Below are 12,017 nucleotides of genomic sequence, written 5' to 3'. Positions count from 1 at the left end.
CTGTCCCCTCTGTGAAGGAATTACTCATTCCTTGGCCACATTCGAGGGGGCTAGATTTGCTTTTATTAATTGAACTAGCAGGTGAAAGCAGTAGAGTAATACAGACTTATCTAATACAACGCAAATGGAGGCTCAGAGATCCATCCCAGGGGGAGAGTCTCTATTACCAAATTTGGAGGATCCGGGCTTAGTATTCTTAGAGGAGCTAGTGGATTTTCTTGCTAGTATTACAGCTGGCTAGTATGTAAGTATTAGAAGGTTAGTTTCCTTAGAAATGATCTAACATAGGAATTATAGGCAAGAGAAGGAAAGGCTAACAAGGCTAACATGTACTTTTTAAAAATCCAGGTTTTTCTTATTTCCCAAGGTCATTGGGAAATTCAAATCAGAACAAGATGTGAAATCACAATTCAAATAGTAAAGGATTAAACTAGCTGGTGACAAATAGGTGTATATTATAGTCTGATTTAATAGTCATAAATCCTAATATCTGGTTGGAAAGCTTTTTTGGCTTTGCTTGTAAAATGTGTTGTTTGTGTTTATTGCTGGAGTTAGGTCATGGTGTGGCTGCTAGGACTCTGGGTTCTCAAGTAAGAGGAAGCTTACATTCTTCACAAGCTTCCCCACAATGCGACCTTAAATGCTTTATCATGTTTGCTATCTGAGATGTGATAAAAATGCCCATATAGGGTTTGGTAAGGAGCACATGAATTACTATACGGAAAGCACTTAGAAAGTAGCTTGGCTCAGGCTAAGTGCTCAGAATTGTTCTGTGTTATTTACCATTGAGCAGATAGAATATTAAATATTTTCAACACTCATCCATAAAAGTCTTTGGTGCTAAAGAACCTTTGTAGTGCCTGGGTATTTTACTTTCACGAAGACTTCAGCTGAGAAGCACTTTGTTCTGAATGGTGTTGATATTGAGGACAGTAGGCAGGGGAGAGGCATAACTTCAGCTCCCAAGAGAAAACTCCATGCACTTCTGTGCCTTGGTTAAAAAAAAAAATGATTAACTTATTTCTATGGAAGGGATTAAAATACTCTGGAGAGCCAAGAAGTTTGATTGCCCACAGAGAGGAAGCCATATATCCCTGAACACACATCTGTGGTCTGTCACAAACCAGGGTTGGAACTGCAGAACTCTTAGTCACCGTTGTTCTGAGAGAGCGAGGAATTGCGACTAGGGATTGTGAACGCAGCCTTAGGACGTAGTTACACTCAGCTGTGTGGTGGTCCCAGTATTTCATGCTGTGGCACCTTGACTGGACATAGTGGCATTACATGTAGGAGGCAAATTCTCTCCAACATGAGGTGCTGAAACAACTTTCACACTTCTCAGTTCTTCTGCCCTTGTCTTCAGTTCCTCCGTGTCACTTTTTTCTTTGTAGTATCAATAGACATCTTCAGGGAACTTTTGAATTACTTTTAAAGATTTATGTTATAATAGATAACCAGACTTATAAATGATCTCTCAACTTTCCCTACTTTTATAGGTAAAGAAAGCAGGAAACTGTGACTAAATGAAGATCACAGAGCCAGTTGATCAGTGGGGAAGCTGCATCTGAAATCCAGGACTTCTAGATCCTGGGTCAACTGGTAAGCAGAAAGATCTACTAGTAACATACTGGATTTATTAGATAATAACATGATGTTGATTATTAAGGCAGTAAATATTTTTGAGTACTTATTATATACCAGCCATTGTTTTAAGTGCTTTTTATTTACTAATTCATATAGTTCTTTTTATAAGACTATGAGGGAGGTATTATCATTATTCCCATTTTACAGATGGATAAACTGACATATGGTGAGATTGAGTAACTTGCCCAAACTCACACAGGTGTTAAGTCACGTAACTAGGATTTGATTTCATGTAATCCAACTCCTGAGTCCATCCTTTTAAGTACACAGATATGCTACATGTTATTTAATTCTGCCCACACATAGAATAACTTATTCCTATTAATCTGCTTTACTTTTAAAAAAAGTCTACATCTTTGGATTATTGATGAGAAACCAAAAATTCATCAAAAACCACACATGCCCATTTTATACCTTTCATATAGTTAGCTATGTACACAGGAAACTTTTTAAAAAAATTAATCAGTTTCTGTGTATACGTTAAGATCTACCACATAGAGGGCATTTCTCTGGGAAGGAGTGAGCAATACTCAGATTGTTAACATATTCTGGCCAATTAAGTTAACAAACAGTCATGCATAGAGTATCCACTTTTGAAAAAATATTGAAAGTTGAAATAAACTTGACACTCAACTGTACTCATCATAATTCAACTTAATTTTAATTCTGATTTTGAGGGCATGGCGAGTTTTGTAATGGCCTCCAGTCTTCCCTATTAATGTAATTTTACATTCCTAAGAAGGATGGATACAGAAGGGGTTGGCAATTAAACTGTCTTTAAATGATACTTCAGGAACTTGTGTATAAGTTATTTCATATGACTATATCCTGGGGGTCCACTTTTTCTGTCTGTCTCTTCCTTACATTAAAAATGCAAAAGGTGAAACAAATTTGAGTTATTTAAGCCAAGTGATCTGTTGGAGACCCTGACATGAGGATTTACCTACACCTTTAATCTATACATATGCCGCAGTGGGATTCACAAAAAGGGGAGAATAGTAGGAGATATTGTCTCAGTAATAAAAACATCAAACTTCATAAATGATAGGATTTGCGCGTGAGAACTAAAAATTCTGAATAACAACCAACATCTATCATCCACAAATTAGCAAGATAATATTTATGCTCCATATCCCAATACAAAATATTTTATATGTGGAAATTTGGTTTTCCTTCCCCAGACAGTATCCAGAGGTTATTATTTCTTTATTATTGTTGTAATTGTAATATTTTTACTCCCATTCCAAATACAAAACTCTCATTCAGCTCATCGTAATATAAAAAATGTCTGCGCAAAAATCCCATCTAAAGAGTTCTTTAGAAATTTGAATAAGATGCATACTCTAATTTTGCTATAGAATTGGTTTTTTTAAAAAATGAAATACTGAGCATGATCAAAAATAATTATTTTCTTTGCAGGAGTAGTAATGCTAAAAACTTGCTGTATTCTTGCAGATCTCAAACTTCAACTCTATTCTTTATTTGGAATTTACCCTATAGGAAACTAAAAAATAACAGTAGGGAACACACACACGGCACATATAGACAAAGAGACAACTTGCATTGAGGATCCAGTCATCCATCCCCGGAAGAGATGTAATCTATGTGTAACAATACTTAAATCAGCACGACATTTACAACACATATTAAGTGGTTTGTTATTTATTTCGAGACTTTAATTGGCACAATATATTAACAGCATTGTTGTAAGGTTTCCACTTAAGGCTTTATTTATTTTTTCCTAAAAAGAGAAAGAACAGGGAGAAAAGCAATCAACCAGTATTACACTGTTACCCCTGTTTTGTTATTCCTTTAGCCTGAATGAACTGTTAAAGTTGAAGGAAAAAAAAAACTAGCTTCAGAAACCATATTTTAGATTCAATTCAATTTTATTAAACCCAGAGCAGTGTTTTTTTCTGCCATTCTAATAGAACCTATTATGAGATTTTTTTTTTCCAGGGACAAAAACAACACCAACTTTCCCTCCCTAAGAGCTTCTTATTGTTCATTTTCGTTGCTATTTGGAGAAAAAGCTCATTAAAATATTATGAAGCGCATAGCATAATTACGTGCCAGCCTTTGCCAATGAGGAACATCTGTAGCACAGTGTATGTATATTTATATTACAGTAAACTTGAGTGCAGACTCTCTCTTTCACCCCCTTCTTTACTTTGCCTCTGTTCTGCAATTCTTTGTCCTGACTACAGAACCCGGCAAATGTGTGAAGCGCACAGGCTACAGTGAGCGCATTGTCAGCCTCTCGGGGCTCCAGCGCCAAATGTTATTATTCTATCATTAGCCTGTAGCTCACGCCAGGGTAAACTGTGCTCTGCTAAATGCCTCCAAACCTTTTTTGCTCTTTTTATTTCCCCAGTTATTTTTAAAATGTATCTTTTCCTTCGTTCGCTCTCTGGCACAGAAAGCTTTGCAAAGTGCATCCAACACACACCCAGTTCCCAAATTCGTGCTTCTCTTCCTTCTTTACATTATTCCACTTGCTTTAAAACCAAAGAACCTTGGGCATAATAAAAACATTGAGAGCTTGCCTATACCACAAATATTTGTGGAAAGCACATGGTGCCATTTTGCCAGACTACTCTTATTTGTTAAACTGAGTTAAGTGTAACGTGATTCCAAAAACTGCCTTTAGAATGAAAGAAAAGGCTTCTAAAGCCAGGGAGATAATTACCGCAATCTGGGTTACAGAAAATGCAAAACAAAGGAGCACAATCCCACTTTGTGTGTGTGTTGTGTGTGCGTCTTTTTGTTTTGTTTTGTTTTGTTTTTTTTCTTTGTTGATGTACCCAAACATGTAAATATTCCATGGCGTGTGTTGTACGAAGATGGAAATCAACCCGAATCCTTCACAGACATAACAAAACATACTCTGTAGTGGACAGTGGCATGTTTGTGGTGGGAATATCTTTTTAGGAGGGAGGGCTTTCTGTCTGTCTTTTTCTCTCCCCGTCTAGCACACACACACCCAGGAGTTGCAGTTGTCACTAGTTGCCAAGACTCTGACACCCAAGTAGCCTTCACTTGAAACTGTCAATCTATTTTTGCACACATAAATAAACGTCGAGTTGCAAAGAATTAGGGTTCTAAAATATTTCATAAGAATCCATAAACATGCTAAAGAATCTTCTAATTCCCCTCCCCCATGTTATTTTTATGGCGATTATTATGCTATCAGTCTCCCTGTTGTTGGGAAGGTTGTCCTCTGGGATAGTTTTGTAGACCGGACCGTTCTCAGTTTTCCTTTCTTTGTCTGCCAATTGTTTCTAGATTGAAACCACTTTCTGAGAGAGACAATGATTACCATACGTGTATGTGTATGTAAATATTAATAATCATTGCATGTGTGTATATTTATGCATACAAAAATAAACACTATCCCCACACATATTTCTCATTTTTTAAGCACTAGTTCTTACTTCCATAAAACGATTTGTGTTCCCCAGTTTCTACTTCATAAAATGTACTTTATTAAAGAGAAAGAAAGCAAATCTTGTACATTTCCTTGTTTGATGTTTAGAGTAAGTGAACCTTGCAGGTCTGAGCTAAGCTTTTTGGTATGTTTTAGCTGAGTCCAGATTATGGGCTGTAGGTTTCGAAACTAACATCATCCAGTTTTCTCAAAAACCGTCGTGGCAGTTCTCTCTTTAAATTTCATCTGGACTGTCTCTAAAAGCCCTAGCTGACCCCATCATGTCCTTCTTTTATTACTAAACATGCTTCTTTCCACATGCACAATGATATGGTATTTTTCAGGGCAAAAGGCAAAAATATATTAGGGGTTTCTTTCCTTCCAGATGTAGACATTTTGTCACCCGAAGAGCAACCAGAGGACGTAGAAAATGAACCTGATCTCAGATGAGACAAAATAGAGCATGTCACTAAGGTGCATGTAAGGATAAATCCATGCAGCTCTAGAAGCAGGATTTGGCAATAGAACTGTCCCATTGAGCCAAAAAGCCAGCCAGGGCATGGAAGCTTGTTATTATGGCTTGCTCTGTGAGTAAGACCCGCAGGGAGGATGTGAAGGCTGCTTAGTGGGAAGCCTGTTTAGAATATGGGGAAGTAAAAAATGAAATGGGTCTTGAAGGATTCTGAGTCTAATCAGGCTGTGGATATTCCTAACCTTCTTAAAATCTAAAAAAAAAAAAAAAAAAAAAAAAAAAAAAAAAAAGATAAAATTGCAATTATTTTTAATCCCCAAAGAAGATCATAGATCCCATCTTGAAATTCTGTTACATAAAAGACAGGTAGTTCTAAACATAGACATTTTAAAACTACCCATCAGAAACTGGGTGAGAAGCAGTGCATTGGAGTGAAAGTACAGTCAAGTGCTCATGATTAGAAATTAGCACTAGGCAGGTCATGAGGGAGCTAAGGTGAACCACATTCACAATTTTGGTTAAGAAAGCCTAAAATGCTATCACTATCTGAATGATGTTTAGCATTGTTGGCTCTTTTCTTCTGTGTCTTTCATTTTTGTTTCTAAACATAATTGAATTCTTTTTCTCTTCACTTAATATTAGATTGAACTATGTGACATTTACAGTTTGGCATTTTTGACTTACAAAAATATAATTTATATAGTTCGGCCTAACAATTCTGATAATCTAATTTCTTGTGATTGTTAGAGTCAAGTATTACTTTTATTTTGTTTGTTTTGTTTCTTTTCCTCTGCTTCCACATTTAGTCATGCTTCATATTTTAATGCCTGTTGACATTTTGGAAAAGTGAGTATTTGGTTAAATGAAAAGAAACCATTTAAAACCTGTGTTTAATGTGCACTCTAAATTAGATCGTTTTCCCTTCAACTCTATTCAGAGGGCCTCTGTATAGAGCTCAGTTTTCCAGATCATTTGGCTACTGCACATATTAGGGCCAGGATGTCATTTTGATGGCCTCAAGGCCTCTACTTCTCTTCAAGTTTTGAAAAAAGGGCAACTTGATTTTAAAAATAATCCATGTAAAATAATTAGGGTCAGAGAGACAAATGTGTTCATAAGCTCTATTCCAGAAAGTGATCCTTTCATAAACTCAGTTCTCCCGAGGGTGGGGAAGGGAGTTTCCATAAAGTATTGTCCATATGCTTCCTAACGTGTGGGAAAGGGAAAGAATGGCTCTTTCCTCCTCTGTTCTCTAGGAGGGGTCATGCATTCTGGAAAATGATGCAGAGTGGTACAGGCTGAAGCGGAGCGGAGAGGACACTGTTTCAAGATTCCTGCGCCAGCTCCTTCGTTGTTATAGAAGTTGGACTAAATAAAAGGGTAAGGACTATCTGAATGAGAATCTAAAATAGCCAATGCTATGAGAGTTTATTCTAGTGAGAGATTTTCAGCGTGTTCTCCAGATTTTAGGGGAAGAAGACATGAATGGAGAAATCAAAGACCAGATGTATTTTAACTCCTCTGTTGCAATTGGACAGCAGAAAAAGCGGAGCCCAACACACATCATCAGTTTAGGAATAGCAATCAAAAGGAGTTTTAAAAATTTTTATATAACATGGCACAAGTAATGTGTTCATAAAAATCCCAGTTCTATTTTACTTCCCTGGCATATAACAGCTTTAATTTATATTAGTTTAAAAAGTCATGTTGGCATAACTCCTGAATATGAGTTTTGCTTAAAAAAATTTCCATAGCATCACTAGGAACTAAAAATATTAACCTTCATATATCTCCAAATAATAATAACGCATCTTTATACTATTCTTTATAATTACTAAAACTAGAAAAAAATAATATTTATTTTGAAACCAATAGGTGGTGCTATAAATTTCCGTATTTTAATTCAAAGCAATATGTTCATTTTACTTTCCATTCCTCAGCGGCATTAGAAATATTCCTAATTATCACAGTATGATTTTTTATGGCAAAAAAAATCCTGCAGTTAGCCACTGCGATCTGTCTCTTTTCCAACAGAAAACTGACTATAACTCAGAGTGAAAGATAAAGGGAATCTATACAATTTTTGACAGAAAAGTAAATTTATGGAAACAGATCCATATATCATTCTTTGTGGTCTCTGTTTTTTTCCCGTAGTTCTTCAACTAATAGGAATGCTATGGAAGAACATAATTTAAATGTTTAATTTAATATTTCATTGTATGAACTCTCCCTAGGGGCTAGATTTATATAAAAAGCCATAACCACAGTAGTGATAGATCACAAATCTGTATTATGGACTCCCAGAATCATGGATCGCAGCTTAGAGAACCTTAGAGATCAGGCAGCTGCAGATGAGACAACTGACAAAATAAAAGCCGAAAGTGCTAGAAATAGGCACTTGATATTTGTCATCATGGGAACCAACATGTTTCTGGTATAAGAGAAGTTCTGAACATTGGAAGACACTGACAAATGAAAATCCAAATTCTATTGCATCTTTCAAGTGTAAATAGTATTTTCACACTGACATGTTTCCTTAATGTATATACCCTGAAGATATACCTCTAAATCCTTTCCTTCAGTTAGAAAAGCTATGGAAATCTTTCACAACTTCTCTCTCTCTTTCTCTCTGTGTGTGTGTATGCATGTGAGTGCACACATGTTATAAAACTGGTATGTTGAAGAAACATAAGAAGTTCAATGAGATCTTGTAAAAATGCCAAAAAGGACTATGGCAGCTGCAACTAGCTGCAATATCAACCCTATCATTCCTCAAACATCTGGGTGATTTCCACCTCTCTTCTTCCAGATGTTTTGGTATCTTGTGGAGATAGCCTTAAACACTTGTCAGTATTGAATGAGCAGCCTCGTTTCTTATTGGGAGATGTGTTTGTAGAAGACATTATAATTTGCAAACGATTACACTGTGAGCAGCAGACAGTTTCCTCCTTCCCACCGGGAGACCTTTTTGCGCTGGCTAGTTATTTCCTGCTTCCCCAAGGCTTGCTTTTCTCTGCCCTTCGGGGATCAGCTGCCTCCTCCTGGCTTAGCTGGTAGAGATTGGACTGAACCAACTGTTAAATAGTCATTTTTATATTCAAAAAATATTTTATAATATTTAAGATATAAAAAAGAGGAAAGCATGTCTAAAGAGTAGAAGTAAGAGTCTCTTAGGAGACATTAATAGAAATGTGGGAAAAGGAGTTGAGATCTTATTCTATGCTATGCTGCACAAAATTCAACTGGAGCATTATGTTCAAGACTGAGCACCGCATTTCAAAATGGGTTTTGACAAATTAGGGCACAACTGAATGGAAGTAGCAAGAATGATGAAGAGACATGATAAGCCATATGAAAAATGGTTTAAGGAACTGCAGACTTTTAGTTTGAATAAGAGAATATCGGTGAGGTTTAGTAGGGTTGGATATGATAACTGTCTCCCAGTAATTGACAAGCTGTCATATGGAAAAGGCATTAAAGATATTTGATGTAATTTTAGCATACTTATCAAGGATTAATAGAAAGAAGTTGCCATTTGGCATCTGATTTCACTGTCAAGATATTAGCATGAGATGTAAATAGCTTTCTTTCACTATTATAAAGTGAAGTACAACACAAAATGAATCCAGCTATAAATTGAAGTGAAATAGACTTAAATAAGCATGGCGTGTTTGGGCACAATAGCAAAAATAAACTTCTTAAAAATTGATCTATTCAGTAAATATTTATTGTACACCTATTATGTACCAGGTATTTTTCTAGGCAGAGGAAATAAAGCAGTGGACAAAATAAAGTTTTTGCTCTTACAGAGCTTTCACTTGTAGCTGAGGGGTATGGAGTCAATAAATAGAGGAACAAAAATATGCAATATGTCAGGAGGTGCTAAGTGCTATAAAGAGAAAAGGATAAAGTGGTGGAGTGCTATTTTGGATAGAGAAATTGATCAACACTACCTGTACATTTGAGGCAGAGGCTGATGAGAGCAGATCACAGAAAATGTTCCAGTAGAGACTGGTTAATCAATTTGGGAGGGATAAAGTATTGGCACATATTTCTTTCTGTGCTTGTCTACCCCACTAGCTTATACATTTATTTTGAGCATGGGTAAAATGGGATGAGTAATACATATTTCTTCACATCTAACACTTACTACCTGCTACACTGGGGTGGAGTGAAAAGTCTACAGGGAATTAGGCATTGGATATATTGCATGAAAGTCCCCAATCAATGACATATAAATAATTTCCTTTGTAAGCATTCACTCTCTTCCTTCTCTTTTCTCAAGTCTACATCTTCCCTTTCTTCTCTAAGCCCTGGACTAATACAAGAGTATTAGTTTTATTTTTTACTATTGCAAATATATAAGACCTTCAGTGCTACGATTGATAAAAAAGAAGTGTAAGGAAGATAAGGTTGCACAGAAAATCATCTAATCCCACTAGTCTCAGTTACTTTCAATGCGGGACTCCCTTCCTGACACTTCTTATAAAAATAGGAATGGTGATTCAGCTTTTTTTGCAGGGGAACACAACTTGTTTAATTAGGATTAGATTCAGCTGCATGGAAATAAAATCTAAATAACTGTGGCTTAAAAACTAAAGGTTTCATTCTCTCGTAAAAATATCAGAAGTTGGAGATACAGTGCAGATAAGGCAGTAGTATAAAATCTTCAGAGATCCAGCATCCTTTGAGGATTTCATCACACCTAGAGTGAGGCTGTCTTGTCTATATGGTCCTAGGAGTTGCTGGAGGGCCAGTCAACCATATGAATTTGAACTTACGAAAATGAACACTAATATCTGAATTACTTTCATCTGCTTTTATGTAAGCATTTCTATTTAGTAAATGAACTTGGATGTTAAAAAATATGGTGAATACTAACCTCTTTAACACACAAGAATTATGAGACCCAGAGAAGTTAAGTACCTTGCTTGAGACCCCAGAGCTAGCTACTGATGGGAAGAAAGGAAAACTTAAGACTCGTGATCGCATGTGTCCCATTTTCACTGTTAGGAAAGTCAGTATCTTATCCAAATCACATGTAACAGTGAACATAGAAGAGCTGAGAAAATACCACACCATTGAATCTACCCACCAGACTATGCATACCTTCAGTGTTCAGTAAATATTATCATCTACTTTAATGGTGAGGAATATTAGAAAATAATGATATACTCCATCTGTAGCAACATCACACTGTTTTGAAACAACTTGACACCAGGACAACAGGAGAAAGTATAGGAGATGCTGTTTCTGGGAGCATAAGAATAACACTAATGTACCTTTAAGAAAGTGCCATTCAGTTACTGCACCAATTTGTTCTGAAACATCCTTCTTTTGCCCTTCTTTTATTTCCTTGTTTCAAAGAATTTTCAAAGATGTTTGGAAATGTGGCCCATTAGCTATAGCAGCCATGAAGATGTAGGACAATTGATTTGGTAAGAAGATATGACAATTGCTTCTTTAATAACAAAGCTATTAGAGAAAATCAGGGCTTTGCCTTTATATGATATCTAAGTAATGCAAGCCATTAAAATACAGCCTCCGTGAAAACTGGGCAAAATGGTTTCAAATAGGGGTTGAATATGTTTGAAACAGAGAAATTTGACAGAATCAGTTCCTATTTTGTGTATAGTTGAACTGATTGAATTACTATTTCTGCCTAGAACCACAGAAGCTCAAGAGACTCTGGGGCCTAAACCACAAACAATGGCTCTTTTGTCTAAGAGGAACCCATGGTGGGGCTATTACACACAAACATGTGTGATTTCAACCTAGAGCAGAATAATTAAGGATTCAGCTTCAGTCCAGAGCAGCTTATGCATCTGCCTACAGGCACTCAGCCCAAACCTTGATATAAGAATGGAACATACTACCACACACGAAAGTAGGGAAAACGTTTTTCCTTTTCTCAATTATTTAAAAGTGACAATTAATTGTACCTGTGATTTGCTCCGTCTCAGTTTTGAGGCATATAAAGGAACAATTTCTCACATTTATGGGAGAATGGTGTGAAAGTCATTGAAATTGGCATGATACAGAACATTGCCACATTGGGATCTACTGAGGAAACCAGACAGTGGAAGGTGATACCCAGATGACACTGTTGGAGCGATTCCTTCCATGAAGCTGCACATCTGGATTGTGCTGCTGCCAGGGAGAAAGCAGGCACTTCTATTAGCTGTAGCTCAGAATTAAAATGTAGAGAAGCAGAATGTGTTCTGCAACATGCCAATGATGTAAAAATGTTCAGGGTGAGATGTTGACTTTTGTGTGGTGTGTGTGTTATGTGTGTGTATGTCAGAATAGTTTGCAATATTATGCGTTCATGCTTCTGAACAATAGCATGTGCTCTTTTAAGCACAAGTTACACCATGGGCCCAGTAGGTTTAGGCACACTTCATGGGAAAAGCCCACTTTATGTGTGTCAAGAGAATAAGAAAATGGCAGTTTGTCCATGAAGTCTTTGTCTGT

General features: G+C 36.5%; 1 long non-coding RNA gene across 2 annotated transcripts in view; it reads left to right on the top strand.

The window, feature by feature from the left end:
- The first annotated feature begins 1,091 nt into the window (after positions 1-1,091).
- The window catches only part of LOC740907 (uncharacterized), a 116,602-nt gene continuing 105,676 nt past the window's right edge, over positions 1,092-12,017 (top strand). The window contains exons 1-3 of one of the 2 annotated variants that reach the window (XR_008537000.1): positions 1,092-1,314; positions 1,497-1,599; positions 6,800-6,923. This is a non-coding gene — a long non-coding RNA (uncharacterized LOC740907). The remainder of the gene's footprint in view (positions 1,315-1,496; positions 1,600-6,799; positions 6,924-12,017) is intronic. The other variant, XR_001720664.4, reaches the window with a different exon arrangement.

The sequence above is a fragment of the Pan troglodytes genome, chromosome 11, assembly GCF_028858775.2.
Source record: "Pan troglodytes isolate AG18354 chromosome 11, NHGRI_mPanTro3-v2.0_pri, whole genome shotgun sequence".
Classification (NCBI taxonomy): domain Eukaryota; kingdom Metazoa; phylum Chordata; class Mammalia; order Primates; family Hominidae; genus Pan; species Pan troglodytes.
Note: the sequence above shows the minus strand (reverse complement) of the source record. Positions and strands in the feature narration are given on the sequence as shown.